Source organism: Macrotis lagotis, chromosome 8 (assembly GCF_037893015.1).
Source record: "Macrotis lagotis isolate mMagLag1 chromosome 8, bilby.v1.9.chrom.fasta, whole genome shotgun sequence".
Lineage (NCBI taxonomy): Eukaryota > Metazoa > Chordata > Mammalia > Peramelemorphia > Peramelidae > Macrotis > Macrotis lagotis.
In genome coordinates this window covers 7,352,327-7,366,150 of record NC_133665.1, presented here as the reverse complement: position 1 = coordinate 7,366,150, position 13,824 = coordinate 7,352,327, and the positions used below count along the sequence as shown (strand labels likewise).

General features: G+C 33.9%; 1 protein-coding gene across 10 annotated transcripts in view; it reads right to left on the bottom strand.

The window, feature by feature from the left end:
* RBFOX1 (RNA binding fox-1 homolog 1) overlaps positions 1–13,824 on the bottom strand; it is a 370,086-nt gene that overhangs the window by 153,290 nt on the left and 202,972 nt on the right. The window lies entirely within an intron of this gene.

Genomic DNA, 13,824 nt, shown 5'->3' with positions numbered 1-13,824 from the left:
CTATAATTCTGATTCTTCAGACATTGTGAGTATCCATAATTAACAATGATACAGTATCTTTGGGAGTACTAGTCTGTTAAAAAGATGGATTTCTGCACCAAACAGCAATTTGCAATTGTCAGAAACTCTGCATAGCTTCTCAAATGCAATCCATTCCATGCTTTTATTCTCATTCAATTTTAACCCTAAATTATTGTTTCTCTGCATTGCTTTGTCCAACATAAATACTAATATATATAATATATATTTACATATATGTAAATACACATTTATACATATATTTATATGTGTATAGAGCTTTCGTGGCAGCTACATGGCACATGGATAGAATCCAGTTAAGAGGAAATGAGTTCAAATCCAGCCTCAAACACTTGACACTAACTAGTTGCATGACCTTGGGCAAGTCAATACCTTGCACAGTATCTCCTCACTCAAATACAATTCATGAGCATGTCATGACATTACCTCCCTGATGTCCTAGTCTTCTTCAAGAACGAAGGACAAACATTATCATAAGTGGTATATATTTATATGTGCATAAATATATCTCTATAAACATATGCATATGTATTATGTAAAATGCATATGTGAACATGAACAAAAGTAAATGCATGTGTATATACATACATATATAATACAGACACTAATTTACTGCCAACTAATTATACATTCAATTGAAAAAGATATATTTCACTCATTTCTTTGCTTATAAAAGTTTTACAGTAAAAAATGAAAAATAGAGATATTATATCTCTACACCTTTTAGTCAGTTGCATGAACCTAAAGACAAAATGTCTGGTTCAAAATTGTTTGTAAAAATCTTGCCTTTTTTCCTTCTACTGCCCTCAAGTAGGTATGGATCATTCTCATAAAACTTAGAAAATAGATCACTCACAGAACATACATAATATGCTCATGTTCATAAATAATATTCTAATTTTCAGGGAAAACAATGATTGTTTTTAGTGGCTTCTTAGACTTTCTGATTCACAGGGCTTTTGCTTTCCAACAAGTAGAAAATTCTATAAGTTTCTGCTGACTAGAATACCATAAAATTTTAAACAATAAAGAAATTTTAAAGGTCAACTAGTCTGGCACCTATATTTTACAGATAAGGAAAGTGAATTCATGAGAAGTGAGGAGAATTTCCCAAAATCAACAAGCGTGTACACATACATTTGAATACTTCTAGTAATGGCAGATTCATAACTCCCTTGGGCAGTATCTTTTACTTCTGGTCAATTTTAATTAACAAAATATTTTTTTAAGTATTAAGACAAAACCTATCCTTTCATTTTCTATCCATTTCTCCCACTTATATCCTTAGAGGCCAAGTAAAACAAATACAGCTTATCTTCCACTTGACAGTCTTTCAAATCCTGGAATATAACATCATGTTCCTGCCTAAATTTCCTCTTCTCCAGTCTAACTGTCCCTGATGGCATGGTTCTAAGACCCTTCCATCCTGTTCACCTTTCTCTGAAGATACTTGTTAATATCTTTGCTAAAACATCCTGCTCAGATTTGAACACAGTATTCTAGATGTAATCTTAATAAGGCAAGAAAGACCTTTACTTCCCCCTTCCTATGTATAAATGTCAGCTAATAAGTTCCAAGATAATATTATCATTTTTTTGACTACCTCACCCACCATACTGTTGATTCACATTGAACTTAAGATCCACAAATCCATTATAATTTTTTCGCATGAACTTAAAGGTGGAGAATGATATGAAAATCATAAAACAAGGTCTGAGGGGATAATGATCAAGGTCCCTTTGATAATTCACAATACTTGTATATATGAGAAGGAGAGAGGAAAGCAAGGAAAATTTTCTTATCCTATTCTGGCTTGGTTTGCTTTGCAAAGAAATGTTTCTTCTTTTGGAAAATTCTAAGGGAGCAAACATTCACCATACCAAAATAGAACATTACTGAAAAGCCTGGAAACTGTACATGAGTCTAGTTAGCCTGATTGATAACAGCATATTAAAAATATTATAACTAGTTGGTCCAAGCTATTTGGCTGCTAATTTGGGCTGTTTCTATTCCTTGCAACCAGGGCCATAAGCTATGCCTCTTCTAATCTGTTCCTCCTCCTATGCTATATTAGTTCCTTCAAATTCTGAGTAAGTAGAGTTGGGAGAAAATTCCTCTAGTTTATGTATTACTTTTTCAACATCCTACAGTAGCTTTGGGTCACTGCTTATAAAGATAAAAATGACCTTGGATATCATCCAGTGCATGGTTTATTAATTGGTACATCCTTGAACTTGGACTGGGAAAAAAATTACATTTTTGTTTCAATGTAATTTGCACTTATTTTTATTTTATACTCTTAAAAACATACTGAGGAAATATCATAAACTTCATTACATTACCAAAAATGGATCCATGGCATAAAAAAGATTAAGAACCCCCCAGTTCTTACAAGTCTTTCCATTTATAGTTGAGGGAACAAAATCCACCCAAGTAGTAAATAGCAATGTTCTTTCTATGACATCACTACACTGTCCCCATCCAGCCTGGATTGTTATGATCAGTCTGCTTCCTAATGACCTGATTCTCTTTAATCCCTGTCACTCATCCCCAGTCACTCACTCATGCATGTAAACTTGATCCATATTTCTACACTGCCAAACTAGTCAGATAAGGCAATTACTCAGTAAACTGAATTTTTCAACCAGACATTTTGGTGTCATTACTCTCAGTCATACCCAGTAGAAATAAGAAAAAAACACAGCCTACAGCAATAATAACAGAGAGGGCAGACTGGGAAAGCCCTTAAGGAATCATTTGCTCTAGACATTGCTGGTATACAAGTAAAACTGGAGAACCTAATTTAGGGCAAGAGATTTTGTAAACTCTCTTCAGAGATTAATTCTGATTCTAAAGACCTCCCTAAAATCTTCCTGCCTTCTATTTTCTGCCATCTTCATTCTAATCTATCTGAGTTATTGTCATGGAACCTTCAGAATGGAAATGACCTCAGAGATTAGCTTAGTCTTGCTTTCCTCCTGAAATTCCCCTCGTCAACATCTTTGAAGTCTGTGTCTGTGTCTGTGTCTGTATCTGTGTCTGTCTTCTCTCTCTCTCATATGTATATATGACATCTCTAAATGTGACATAATTTCTTCTCATACCAAGCCAATATCTGCTCCTTATAATTTCAAACACAATTGTAGAAACAGCAATCATAAGTTTAATTTTTTTTTACATAATAGCTTTTCAAAATTGTGAGACATCTATCATAATCTCACTAAATCATCTCCTCTCCAAGTAATCATTTTTCTACAATTTTGGTTTCAGACCTTACTCTTCCAACTGTCTTCTTCTTGACACAGTCTAGAATTTTCAATATGCCTTTTTTAAAACATGGCACCCTAAAGTGTGTACAATTTTCTATTCAGAGGAAGGGAGGAATAAGGGGAAATAATGGAGTTATCATCACCTTCTGTGTTTTGGGTGACGTAGACCTAAGGCAGTATTGAATTTTTTGGTTAGTTACGTCCATTCATATGACACAAACAAATGTGCAGTCAACTGAGATAGCCATTTTTTTTCTTTTTGCCTCCTTTTCCATTAACCCTGGTCTACTGAAAGCTCAGTGAAGTGGAATTCAGAAAGATCTACTACTTAAGATTGAGTGACCCTGAACAGGTATCTTAATAATGCATTGCCCTGAGACAGCTCTCTAAAAAACCTTTTTTTTTTTAGGTTTTTGCAAGGCAAATGGGGTTAAGTGGCTTGCTCAAGGCCACATAGCTAGGTAATTATTAAGTGTCTGAGATCGGATTTGAACCCAAGTACTCCTGACTCCAGGGCCGGTGCTTTATCCACTGTCCCACCTAGCTGCCCCTAAAATTTTCAATTACAAAGAAGATGCTCAGTGAATAGGGGAAACTCCTAGTGTGGACAACTCCTCTCAGAGTTCTCCACAGTGATGAAATACCAAATCTTAGGAACAAAGTCTAAAATTTGCTTCTCCACCACACCTCTCCTAATGTGAATTTTTACAGTTGTTTGTTCTTTTCTTTTTTTCCCACTTTGGCATAATTTAGGACTTTTTAAAAAACATCTTATTTTGATAAATTCAGTCTATCATACCAGTGACTAAAAAGATACTTTTATTTCCCACCAGCAAGCTACTTCAAGATTTTGTTAAATGAGATATATTGAGAACACACAGTATGTAAATAAAACTTACCTGGACCACTTATTTGCAAGTGTAAAAATCCAAATGTTGTTGAAGACAGAAGTCAAGAGGTACAAAAAAACCATGAAAAAGACTGCAAGCCCAACTACACTGGGCTGGCCCAAGGCAATGATAGGAAATTCAATTTCGGAATTACTGTTTGCAAAGCAATCCAATACATTATAATATGTGCATTATTACTGTATTATATTGAGTAATATCACATTTAAGTAGATTTCATAGCATCATATCAGTACACAAGGGAATAGAAAAGTGGTTAATAAAACACAGAAGTACAATTTCCTTTCAGTGTTAAGTTATGTCCCCATTATACTCAGAGAATAATAATCAGTAGCCCACTTAGTTTGACTTGGGAAGTAAAGGAACAGTAATTACTTCTTGCATATTGTGTCTTAATAAGGGTTCAAGCCTAATACTAGGTAACTTTAGATACTCTGAAAATCTATAGAAGTCAGTGTCCAGTTGAGATAATGAAAATCATGGCATTTCCTTAGAAAAACACATATCAGGTCGAAAAACAGTACATGTAGAATATAGTATGTGTGTGCCTCGGGTTATTTTTATGAATGCAATTTCTAGTTAGTTCACTATATTTTCTCTTCTCACATTTCCCAAGAACTTGTGCTTCTTTTATTTTTTTTCCCTATATAATTTTCTTCTGCATAACCACTGGTATATTAGCATTTGGTCAGAGCAACTGAATAGGAAATAAGTGATGTCCTTTCTGAAAGTAAAATAAAGAGCATTTCACACTTGTAATCCTTCAATTCTTAGCAAATATTCAAAGGAAGTTTAGCATAGAATGATGAATTATATTCCCATTTGCAGAAGCCTAGGTCCTAACAGTCTTCCACATTCAATATGGTAGAAGCTCAACTGGGAGCTAGTTACCCATATAACACAGCTCATTTTCCCAATATCTGGGGGGGTATATGGAAATAAGCTCAAAAAATAATATTGACTCTGGGACTACAGGAAATCATCACAAGAATGAAAGTTAAAATATTACTCTTTAATAAGCCACATCCAGCATTGGCAAGACAAAACTTCATTCTTTGTGGAAGATACTTTGAAAACAGTGTTCAAAGAGAAAATTTCACAATTGAGAGCAATCTTGTTTTTCAGTGATCAAAAACCTATGTTTTTCCATGATCCTGGACCCCAAGATATGATGTACTCTCTTTTTTTGAGGGCCCAAAGAAGTATAACAATAAGAATATAATCAAGGAGATTAAGGATCCAAAGAGGATGTAAAATAATTAATTAAAATCTAGCATTTTTATAGATAACCAAAACCTACAAGAAACAGGTACTGAATTATGGGGCTGAACTAAATGAAAAGGTAGCACTTGATGGAGGCAAGATTCCTTAATAAAAAGAACTGTAGAAGATTAAAGGAAGGATAAGAAGATGGCTGATGAAGATCACTGAAGTTAGTGGATTAGAATTCATTAATGACCCTGCTAATTAACTCTCTGTGAAATCTCAGACAGCTCACAGCAAGTCTGCATCACACTGTCCCCTATGTGAAATGAGGGTATTAAATTAGGCAATCACTAACTTGACATCTGGCTCTAAATTACATCATCTTTCAGGTTTTTTTTCTTTTTTTGAGACCCCAAAGGGAAGATCATGAAGAGAAAAATTCAGTCTTCAAAGTTCAGTCATTTAGCTTTCCTTGGTCCTCTTCCAATTCCATCCATCTTCATTTTGTAGGCAACTTTAAAGGTAAGAAAGTAGTTTTTAAAGGTAAGAGCTAAGCCTTGGACTAAATGAAAAGTTAAATAGAAGCCCTTTGGTTCTCAGGTAGTTAAATTTATTTTCTTTCCTCTGTATTTCCTCAAAATACTCTTCAAGTGCAAGTAAGAACAACCTCTGGGGCTCTCCTCTCCTAAGACTTCCCTATTCTCCCTTCCCTCGCATAGCTATGAGACTAATGTCACACACAGAGACATTGCCCAGGAACCATCGAAGATTCCTTATATAATTACTAACTCAACTCCCACTTGCGAGCCAATTACAGGAAAAGGGGGAAAAAATCATGTCAGTTGTTCATTGTTGCTAGTACCTCTTTTCTTAGTTAAAATGGAAGTTAATTCCCTTCCAAAAAAGTCTAGAGAACAATCTATTTAAATTATAGTGTTACAATGTGAAGCAAAGATGCATAAGTCAAATACAATTTGGGTTATAATTAGCTATTTCATTGTAGCAAGTTTCTCTGGGAAATCCAGGCTTCCTTTAGTCAGCACATCGAATGGCTTCAAGTTCTTTTTTCCCCCTTTTTCTTTAAAAATTCAAAACTCCATATGCAGCAAGATATTGGAGACCACAGGTAGGACAGTGAGAAAAATGGCCAGTAATGAGGACCTAAAGGGACACAAAATGAATTGAAGGGACGCAAAAAAGAATTATTCAGAACATTACCCACAGTAGTATATTTTTGGTAATAAGGGTTATAATGAAGTGAGAGAAATTACCCTAGGTGCCATGGTATAGTCACTTTTTTATGGTGATACAGAATCCTTCATAACCATGAAGCTTTTTTTTTAAAGATACAATTTCTATACCATCTATCCTCTCTCTTTTAAATCAAGTCACATTATATTATAATTATTTTATTATGTTGAATTATGATTCTCTAATAAAGTCTTTAGAAAACTAGATTTTTTAACATCTGAAAAAGAACTAGAATATGGACAAAGAAAGACACACTGTCAAAACCATCCCATTAGTTTGCATTGATCTGTAGTTATTCCAAATTTATTTTGTAGGTGGCAATATATCATCACATGTTTATTAAAAAGGAGAGCAAAAATCCTTAAAATTCAGTTGTTTATGTTCTGATGCTATCTATTCTTTGTCATGGATCTCTGGAGATTTCTTCACCTGAGACTAGGAAAGATTCTCCTGATACATACACCTAGATCACAGGAAAGAGGTGAGATCTGGAGGATGTCCTTCTTGAATTCATGGACAAACTATGTCATCATGGAAGTCACTCAAAAAGAATAAAGAGTTCTCTGGTGGCTCACCAGGAGAATGGATGTTCATTATAGATAAGAACAGTATTGATTTTTATTTCTCCACCAAAGTTGGCTGTCTCCAAGGTCCTTCTTTGCTCAGTAGACTGAAACAAAGACCTCCATGTAAAAGTATTTTGTTCTGGTAGTGGTTAGTATTAAGGATGTATATAATTCAGCCAATATTATGGAATCAGCACACTGCTGACACAAAAGACCCAGAACAAAGTATTTAGATGAAATAAATTCTGGTGCTAGAGTTGTGGAAGCATTATTAAGTACCAAGTGGACTAGAAGCTAAGAAGGATAGAAAGGAACCAAAGTGTGGACTAACAGAAATGCTGCCAAGAATGTGTTTTAAAAGGGTAGTGATATCTAAACTTTTCCCACCTCCATAAAACTCGGAGGTCACTCAAATTTGAGAATATTTACCTAGCTTAAGAGACAAGCATAATGAATAATTAAAAACAATTTGGATTCAGTTTCAATCCCAAAGGCATCCGATGCTGTGGGTTTTGTTTATTTGACTTAAATAAACTTCCATTATCTCCTAAAGCCTTAAAGTGTATTTGATTCACATAGAATTTCAGAGATGGAAGGGACTACAGGGATCACTAAGTCTAACTCACACCTGAACAAGTATTCCCCCTTCAATGTAGTCAATGTTTTCTGAGGAATTCAAATGAGGAAAAGCTCATAGTAATCCATTATACTTTTGGATAGTCTTGATCACTTTCCAAATTCCATCCACTGCTACTAGTTCTGCCTTCTGGAATCAAGGAAGTCCAGTCTAATTATTCTTCTTCATAATTGCTTCTCAAACATTTACCAGAACCCAGTGAAAATCCTCCCCCATCCTGATAGTTTCAGGCTATAATCCTCTTTACTACTCATCATCTCTTCTTATCCCTAGGTTCTTCAACCAATCAGCACGATATTAAAGCCTTCTATTTTTCTGGCTGATTTCCTCTGGATCCTCTCTAGCTGATCAAAGTCCTTCCTGACAACATTCCCAGAACTAAATGCAACAGTCCAAATATCTGATCAGGTCAGAGTACAATGGAAATATTTGCTCCTTCATCTGTAATACTACGCTTTTCTTAACTCAATCTAAAATTGTACTAGTTTTCACTTATGTAGTGAAAGAAGAGAGTGATAATCATTCAGAAATGAGGCAACAAGTTGCTGGCATTTGTTCTTTTTTTTTATGGTATCCAGAGAGCTAATAGGTCTTTCTGAGTAAGAAACCTAGAATAGATAAGGAACATTGGGAAGGATGCCCTAATTAAAAATAGTTCTTCCAAACATCTCACTATTTAGTAATTTGAAAAGAAATCTATTTTCTTAGAGATCAGGGAATTTAGAATGGTGAGGGATCTGGAAATTGGGATTTTTTAAAATGATCATTTAAAAATTGCTAATTTTATAAAATTTTAGATTATTATTATTTGGATCATTAAAAATAATTAGAGGGAGTAGGATTGTTAGCTGAGTAAAGTAATATTTATCAGGGAATATCACAGTTGTCTTTTAATATGTTGAGTTATTTCATGGAAATGAGAATAGTTCTGTGTTGCTAGATAAAGCAGAAGTTTCTAACAATCTCAGTTGCCCAACAATAGAATAGGTTACCTTGTCAAGAAATGAACTTCCTATCACTACAAATATTCAAAGGCTAAAATATTGTTAGTAATGTCACACTGATATTTTCTAAATTGAGTGGAAAGTTGGAATAGAAGATTTCAGCAGCCTTCTTTTCATCTCTAAAGTTTAATCTTTCTAAGTCCATACTCCAATATTTATTATTTGATATGATTGCTATCCTAACAGCTAACTGAGATAAGTAGGATTGATAAAAACAAGTTTTGAGTACTTATGCAAAGACTGTCAATGATTGTAGAAGAACATCATTTAATTAGGATCTGTATCGAAGTTCTATTTTTTTTCAGCTGTTCAATAGGACAGCTTTTAAGAATAATAAATTTATTGGATAATACATATTTCCCAATGGTGACAAACCTATTGGAGAAGGATGGGGTAAAATCATAATTTGGATGATTGGAGTTTGAATATGAGACTGAGATTTAAGAATTCCCCCAAGTGAACATGAGGTTCCTTAGAGAATAAAATACACATTATGTAAATTCCCTTCTGACTACAAATCTTTTAGAAATGAATGATAAAACTTTTGACTTCCCATTTGGAGATTATAATTTCACAGACTTCTTTTCCAAAACTCCTTTGATTTTAGTGAAGGTAGAAAGAAGGAATGATTCTCCTTCTCCTGCCCTAGTGTCTACTAGGTCATTCCTCTAAGAATCACCTAAGACCCAATCAGGGCCCCAAAATGAGTAGAAAAATATTTGATTGGAAGTAAAAAGAGTTGTGGGTCTTCTAATTGTGGGCAAATAACTCCAATTTCTTCAATCTAGAAAAAGGAGGTCAAGTGCAAACTGAATGATTCCCCTTTAACTCTAAAGAAAACAATATAACATAAATCTCTCTGTCTTATTAGTAGTGTTATTAATAAATTCTCAAGCTAATAGTAGTTTACATATTATCCCTTGGTCAGAATCCTACTAATACACAGAGTTCATGATTCATTTCCAGAAGCATAGGTCCATGTTGAAGTATTAGAGATTAGAGACTGGCAATTTCATCAATATGTACACATTCTAAATATTTTAAACTCTCGACTAGTAAAAGTGAGCAAATAATCTATAACTTAGATTCTTTTTTTATTAAAGATTTTATTTGTTTTGAGTCTTACAATTTTCCCCTAATCTTACTTCCCTCCCCCCACCCCCCATAGAAGGCAATTTGTCGGTCTTTACATTGTATAATTTAAATTCTTAAAGAGCTACATGAAAACATTAGAGGTCTAATTACTCATCCATGGACACACAACTAATATAGGTCAGTGTCTGAATCTAAGCCCTCACACTATAGAGCCCTACCAATCTTGATATATGTATGTATGTATGTATGTATGTATATATGTATGTATGTGTTTATCAGCAATGGAGTCCATTCCTATTACTCACAAAGGTTGATGTTTGTCCTTCATTCTCCAGGAAGGCCATGACATCTATTTAGAGTTAAAAACCAATAATTCTCAAAGTGTGGTTCAGGAATCTCATTTTAGAGAAACCATGAGGTCAAACCTATTTTAATAACAATATTTTAATTTCTAATGTAGTATATATATATGTATATATACATGAATATAACCCATATAAACAAAAGCTTTGGGTACTGGAGAGGGGGATTATTGTTCTCAATAGTTTTGAAAATATAAAGGAGTCCAAGAAAGAATTTAAAAAGCATGGCTATGGATAGATCTATATATACTTTAAAAAAAAACTGGACCTATAATTTTATCAATGAGGACAATCTATCTTAGAGGACTGCCAAGGTGTACTATGATGTTGTGACTTATCTAGAATTTTATTCAGTATATATCTTATATAATCTCTCATAGAGGATTGCCAGGGGGTTCTATGATGTTAAATGATTTATCTAGAATTTTAGTCAGTATATATATATATATATATATATATATATATATATATATATATATATATATATATATCTTGGCCAGGATTTCAATTCATGTTTTCCTAAGTAAAGAGGACATATGACCTACTTGGTGGCACAGTGGATAAAGCACTGGGTCTGAGTTCAAATGTAGACTCAGACATTAATTCTGTGATTCTGTGCAAGTCACTTAATCTTTGTCTCTTTTAACCCTTAGAGTTATAAAATATATATTATTTAACCCTTTTAACCCTTAAGTTATAAAACATATATACATAAAATACTCTAGCATTCAAAGTCTTTCATAATCTAACTCCTCCTAACTTTCCAGTCTTCTTACTATTTATTCTCTACCACATACTCTTTGAGGCAATGACACTGGACTCCTGGTTTATCCATGATATTTGTTGTACCTGCCTCACTGGGTCATAAAACAAACTTGAAGAACTAAAAAAATGAATGTTTTGAATTTAACATTCTGCTATCTAAATTAATTTTAGAAAACTTTACTCAAACTGCTTTGTTATGAGGAATTAAATCACACAGCTTCCAGAGTAATGAAAATGAAGAGAGAAGATATAGAGGAGCATCTTCCACTATTAATAATAATAAAAATAGTAGGAACAATAGCTAGCATTTATACAGTGTTTTAAGATTTGCAAAGCACTTTATAAATGATATCTCACTTGGGAGGTGGCATCATTTTAGTAAGGTTACTAACAGCAAAGGAAAGTACTATCAGGAACACAGAGTGTACAATGAAAGTCATCCCACAGAGAAGTGAGGATTTTGCTTGCTCATCTTTTCAAAGAACCTGCAGATGTGCATGCACCCAATCATTTTTCCTGGGGTTGGATCCCTGCTATCTAGGCCACCAACTGAGGTCCAGTCAATCCCATTGCAATTGAAGACCCATCCAGGTTACAGGACTTTTCTCTATTATAGATATGTGAACCATACAACTCACATAAAAGAAAACACCACAATTTTTCCTGTGTCTCAAAAATAATTCCTTCAATAAATGGAAAAGAAAAGAAAGAGACTACGTTATCATCTTGAAGGAGTTAATGCAGCTTCCAGAAATGTCTAAAATCATATTGGGTGGTGAGCATCTAAAATAAAGGAAGAGTCTGGATCATTAAAAGCGTGTTCTCAAAGGCCACAGAGCATTTTGCTGTTGTGCCTATCTCTAGGACACCCTTGTTGACTCCCATTAGGAGTGTATGAATCTGATAGGAAGGTTGTGGAAGACTTTCAGCAGATTGCAGAAGTGTTAAAAATAGATGTAAAGTTGCTAGTGGAGATACTTGGTGAATTCTCTACTTGCAAATTTCTGATTATAATATGTCAAGAGTAAAATACCTTGTCAGGAATAGTATATAATATATAATCGTATTGGCTCTGTCAGCAAACTGATGCATGATATTTTTGAGCCCTACTTTAAATCTGAATTCAGCAGAAAATGTCCTGTAGGGAACAATCTTGGCCCTTGGGGATTTGACTGGATGGCCTAATAAGTTTTCTGAGTCTTTACTTTTCAGATTCTGTGGTAGCACTGGGTGTATTCAGACTCACATTATATATGCTCTGTGCTATGTGTTAAATCATATGCATACTCTCTGTGCAGTTGGAGCACTGGAAAATATGTTGTCACAACATATGGGTGATTTTTCTCCACCTGCTATTAGGTTTTCAAACTTGCCTAATAGGCTCCACTGTGGCAGACTGAGAATTTGTACTGATACTTGCAGTAGGCTCCATACTCAGAAGTTTAGGAGAACTTCAAGGATGTCCAAGGTGTATACTGTAACCCATTTAATGGTAGCCAGTTCCCACAAACCCAGGCTGCCCCTCAACTTGGAGGGGCTATATGTTGAAGCTATTCTATTCCTATATTAACATTCTGTGGAATAGTTTCATTCTGACACAGCTATGTCTCAGAGGTCAAAGTTGGAAATAGAGGAAGACATATACATAAGAATTCCTCCTCCTAGTATAAAGACAGTAACATAAGTTATAGAGACAGAAAGACCCTTGAAACAATGCAGTTCTAGCTCTTTATTCTATAGATTAGAAAACTGAGATGAAGAACAATTCAAGAAGAGTAGGATTTAAACCCAGCTCTTCTGACTTCAATTTCTTGATCTGTACCATATCACTCATGAGACAAATGAGAAAGTAATTGAATCATGGAGAACAAGATATCTCCCCCTTTTTACAAATAATTAATATTTTTGTATTTTTTATACTTTTTGCTTTTATATTATTCACTCCCGAATATGTCCTCCTTTTCCGCCAAAGCCTTTTTTGTATCTTTGGCCATCTGAATGGTGCACAGAACTAGATGGAAGAAGTTTAATAAATATTTGTTAATTGGGTAGACCCTGTTCAGCTAGCCACCTGTTATAATAAAATTTTGCTTTATTTTGTTTTTTACAAGAAAGAGATAAAAAGCAATTTAGCAAAATTAACAAGGAACCACCAAATTCACCATATTTGACTGAATATCTAGTATTACAAATCCATGGTCCTTCACTAATGTAATAAAAAGAAGAAAAATACCTCTTTTTAAAGAAAATAATGGCTTTTTAGCTTTTTAATCATCTTGGAGGTATGTATATATATATATATATATATATATTCTTTGAATTTCCTTTGCTCCTTTTCTAAAACAATGCATATTTTCCAAACTTTGATGATCTCTTCTTTATTTGAAATAATACAATATTTCAGTTTTGTCCCATAATTTAAATCCTATAACCTTTTATTGTTCTCTAGGTCATTTTAGTAAGTTCATCTTGTCTTCTGTTTGAATTACAAACTCCTCATGCCTAAATGACATGGCTTCAACTTTTTTCTAGCCCTCAAAGCAAGAGGCTGGGCATAAACATATATTTCATATCTATTTGCTGATATGACTTTATTCTTTCCTTAATGAAAGACCACTCCTGCCAACACCACCATAAACAGCTTTAGTAAAACTAATAAATACAATCAAAACATCTTCATTCAACACTTTTTTAACTGTTTGCAGGCAAAAATAGGAATAAA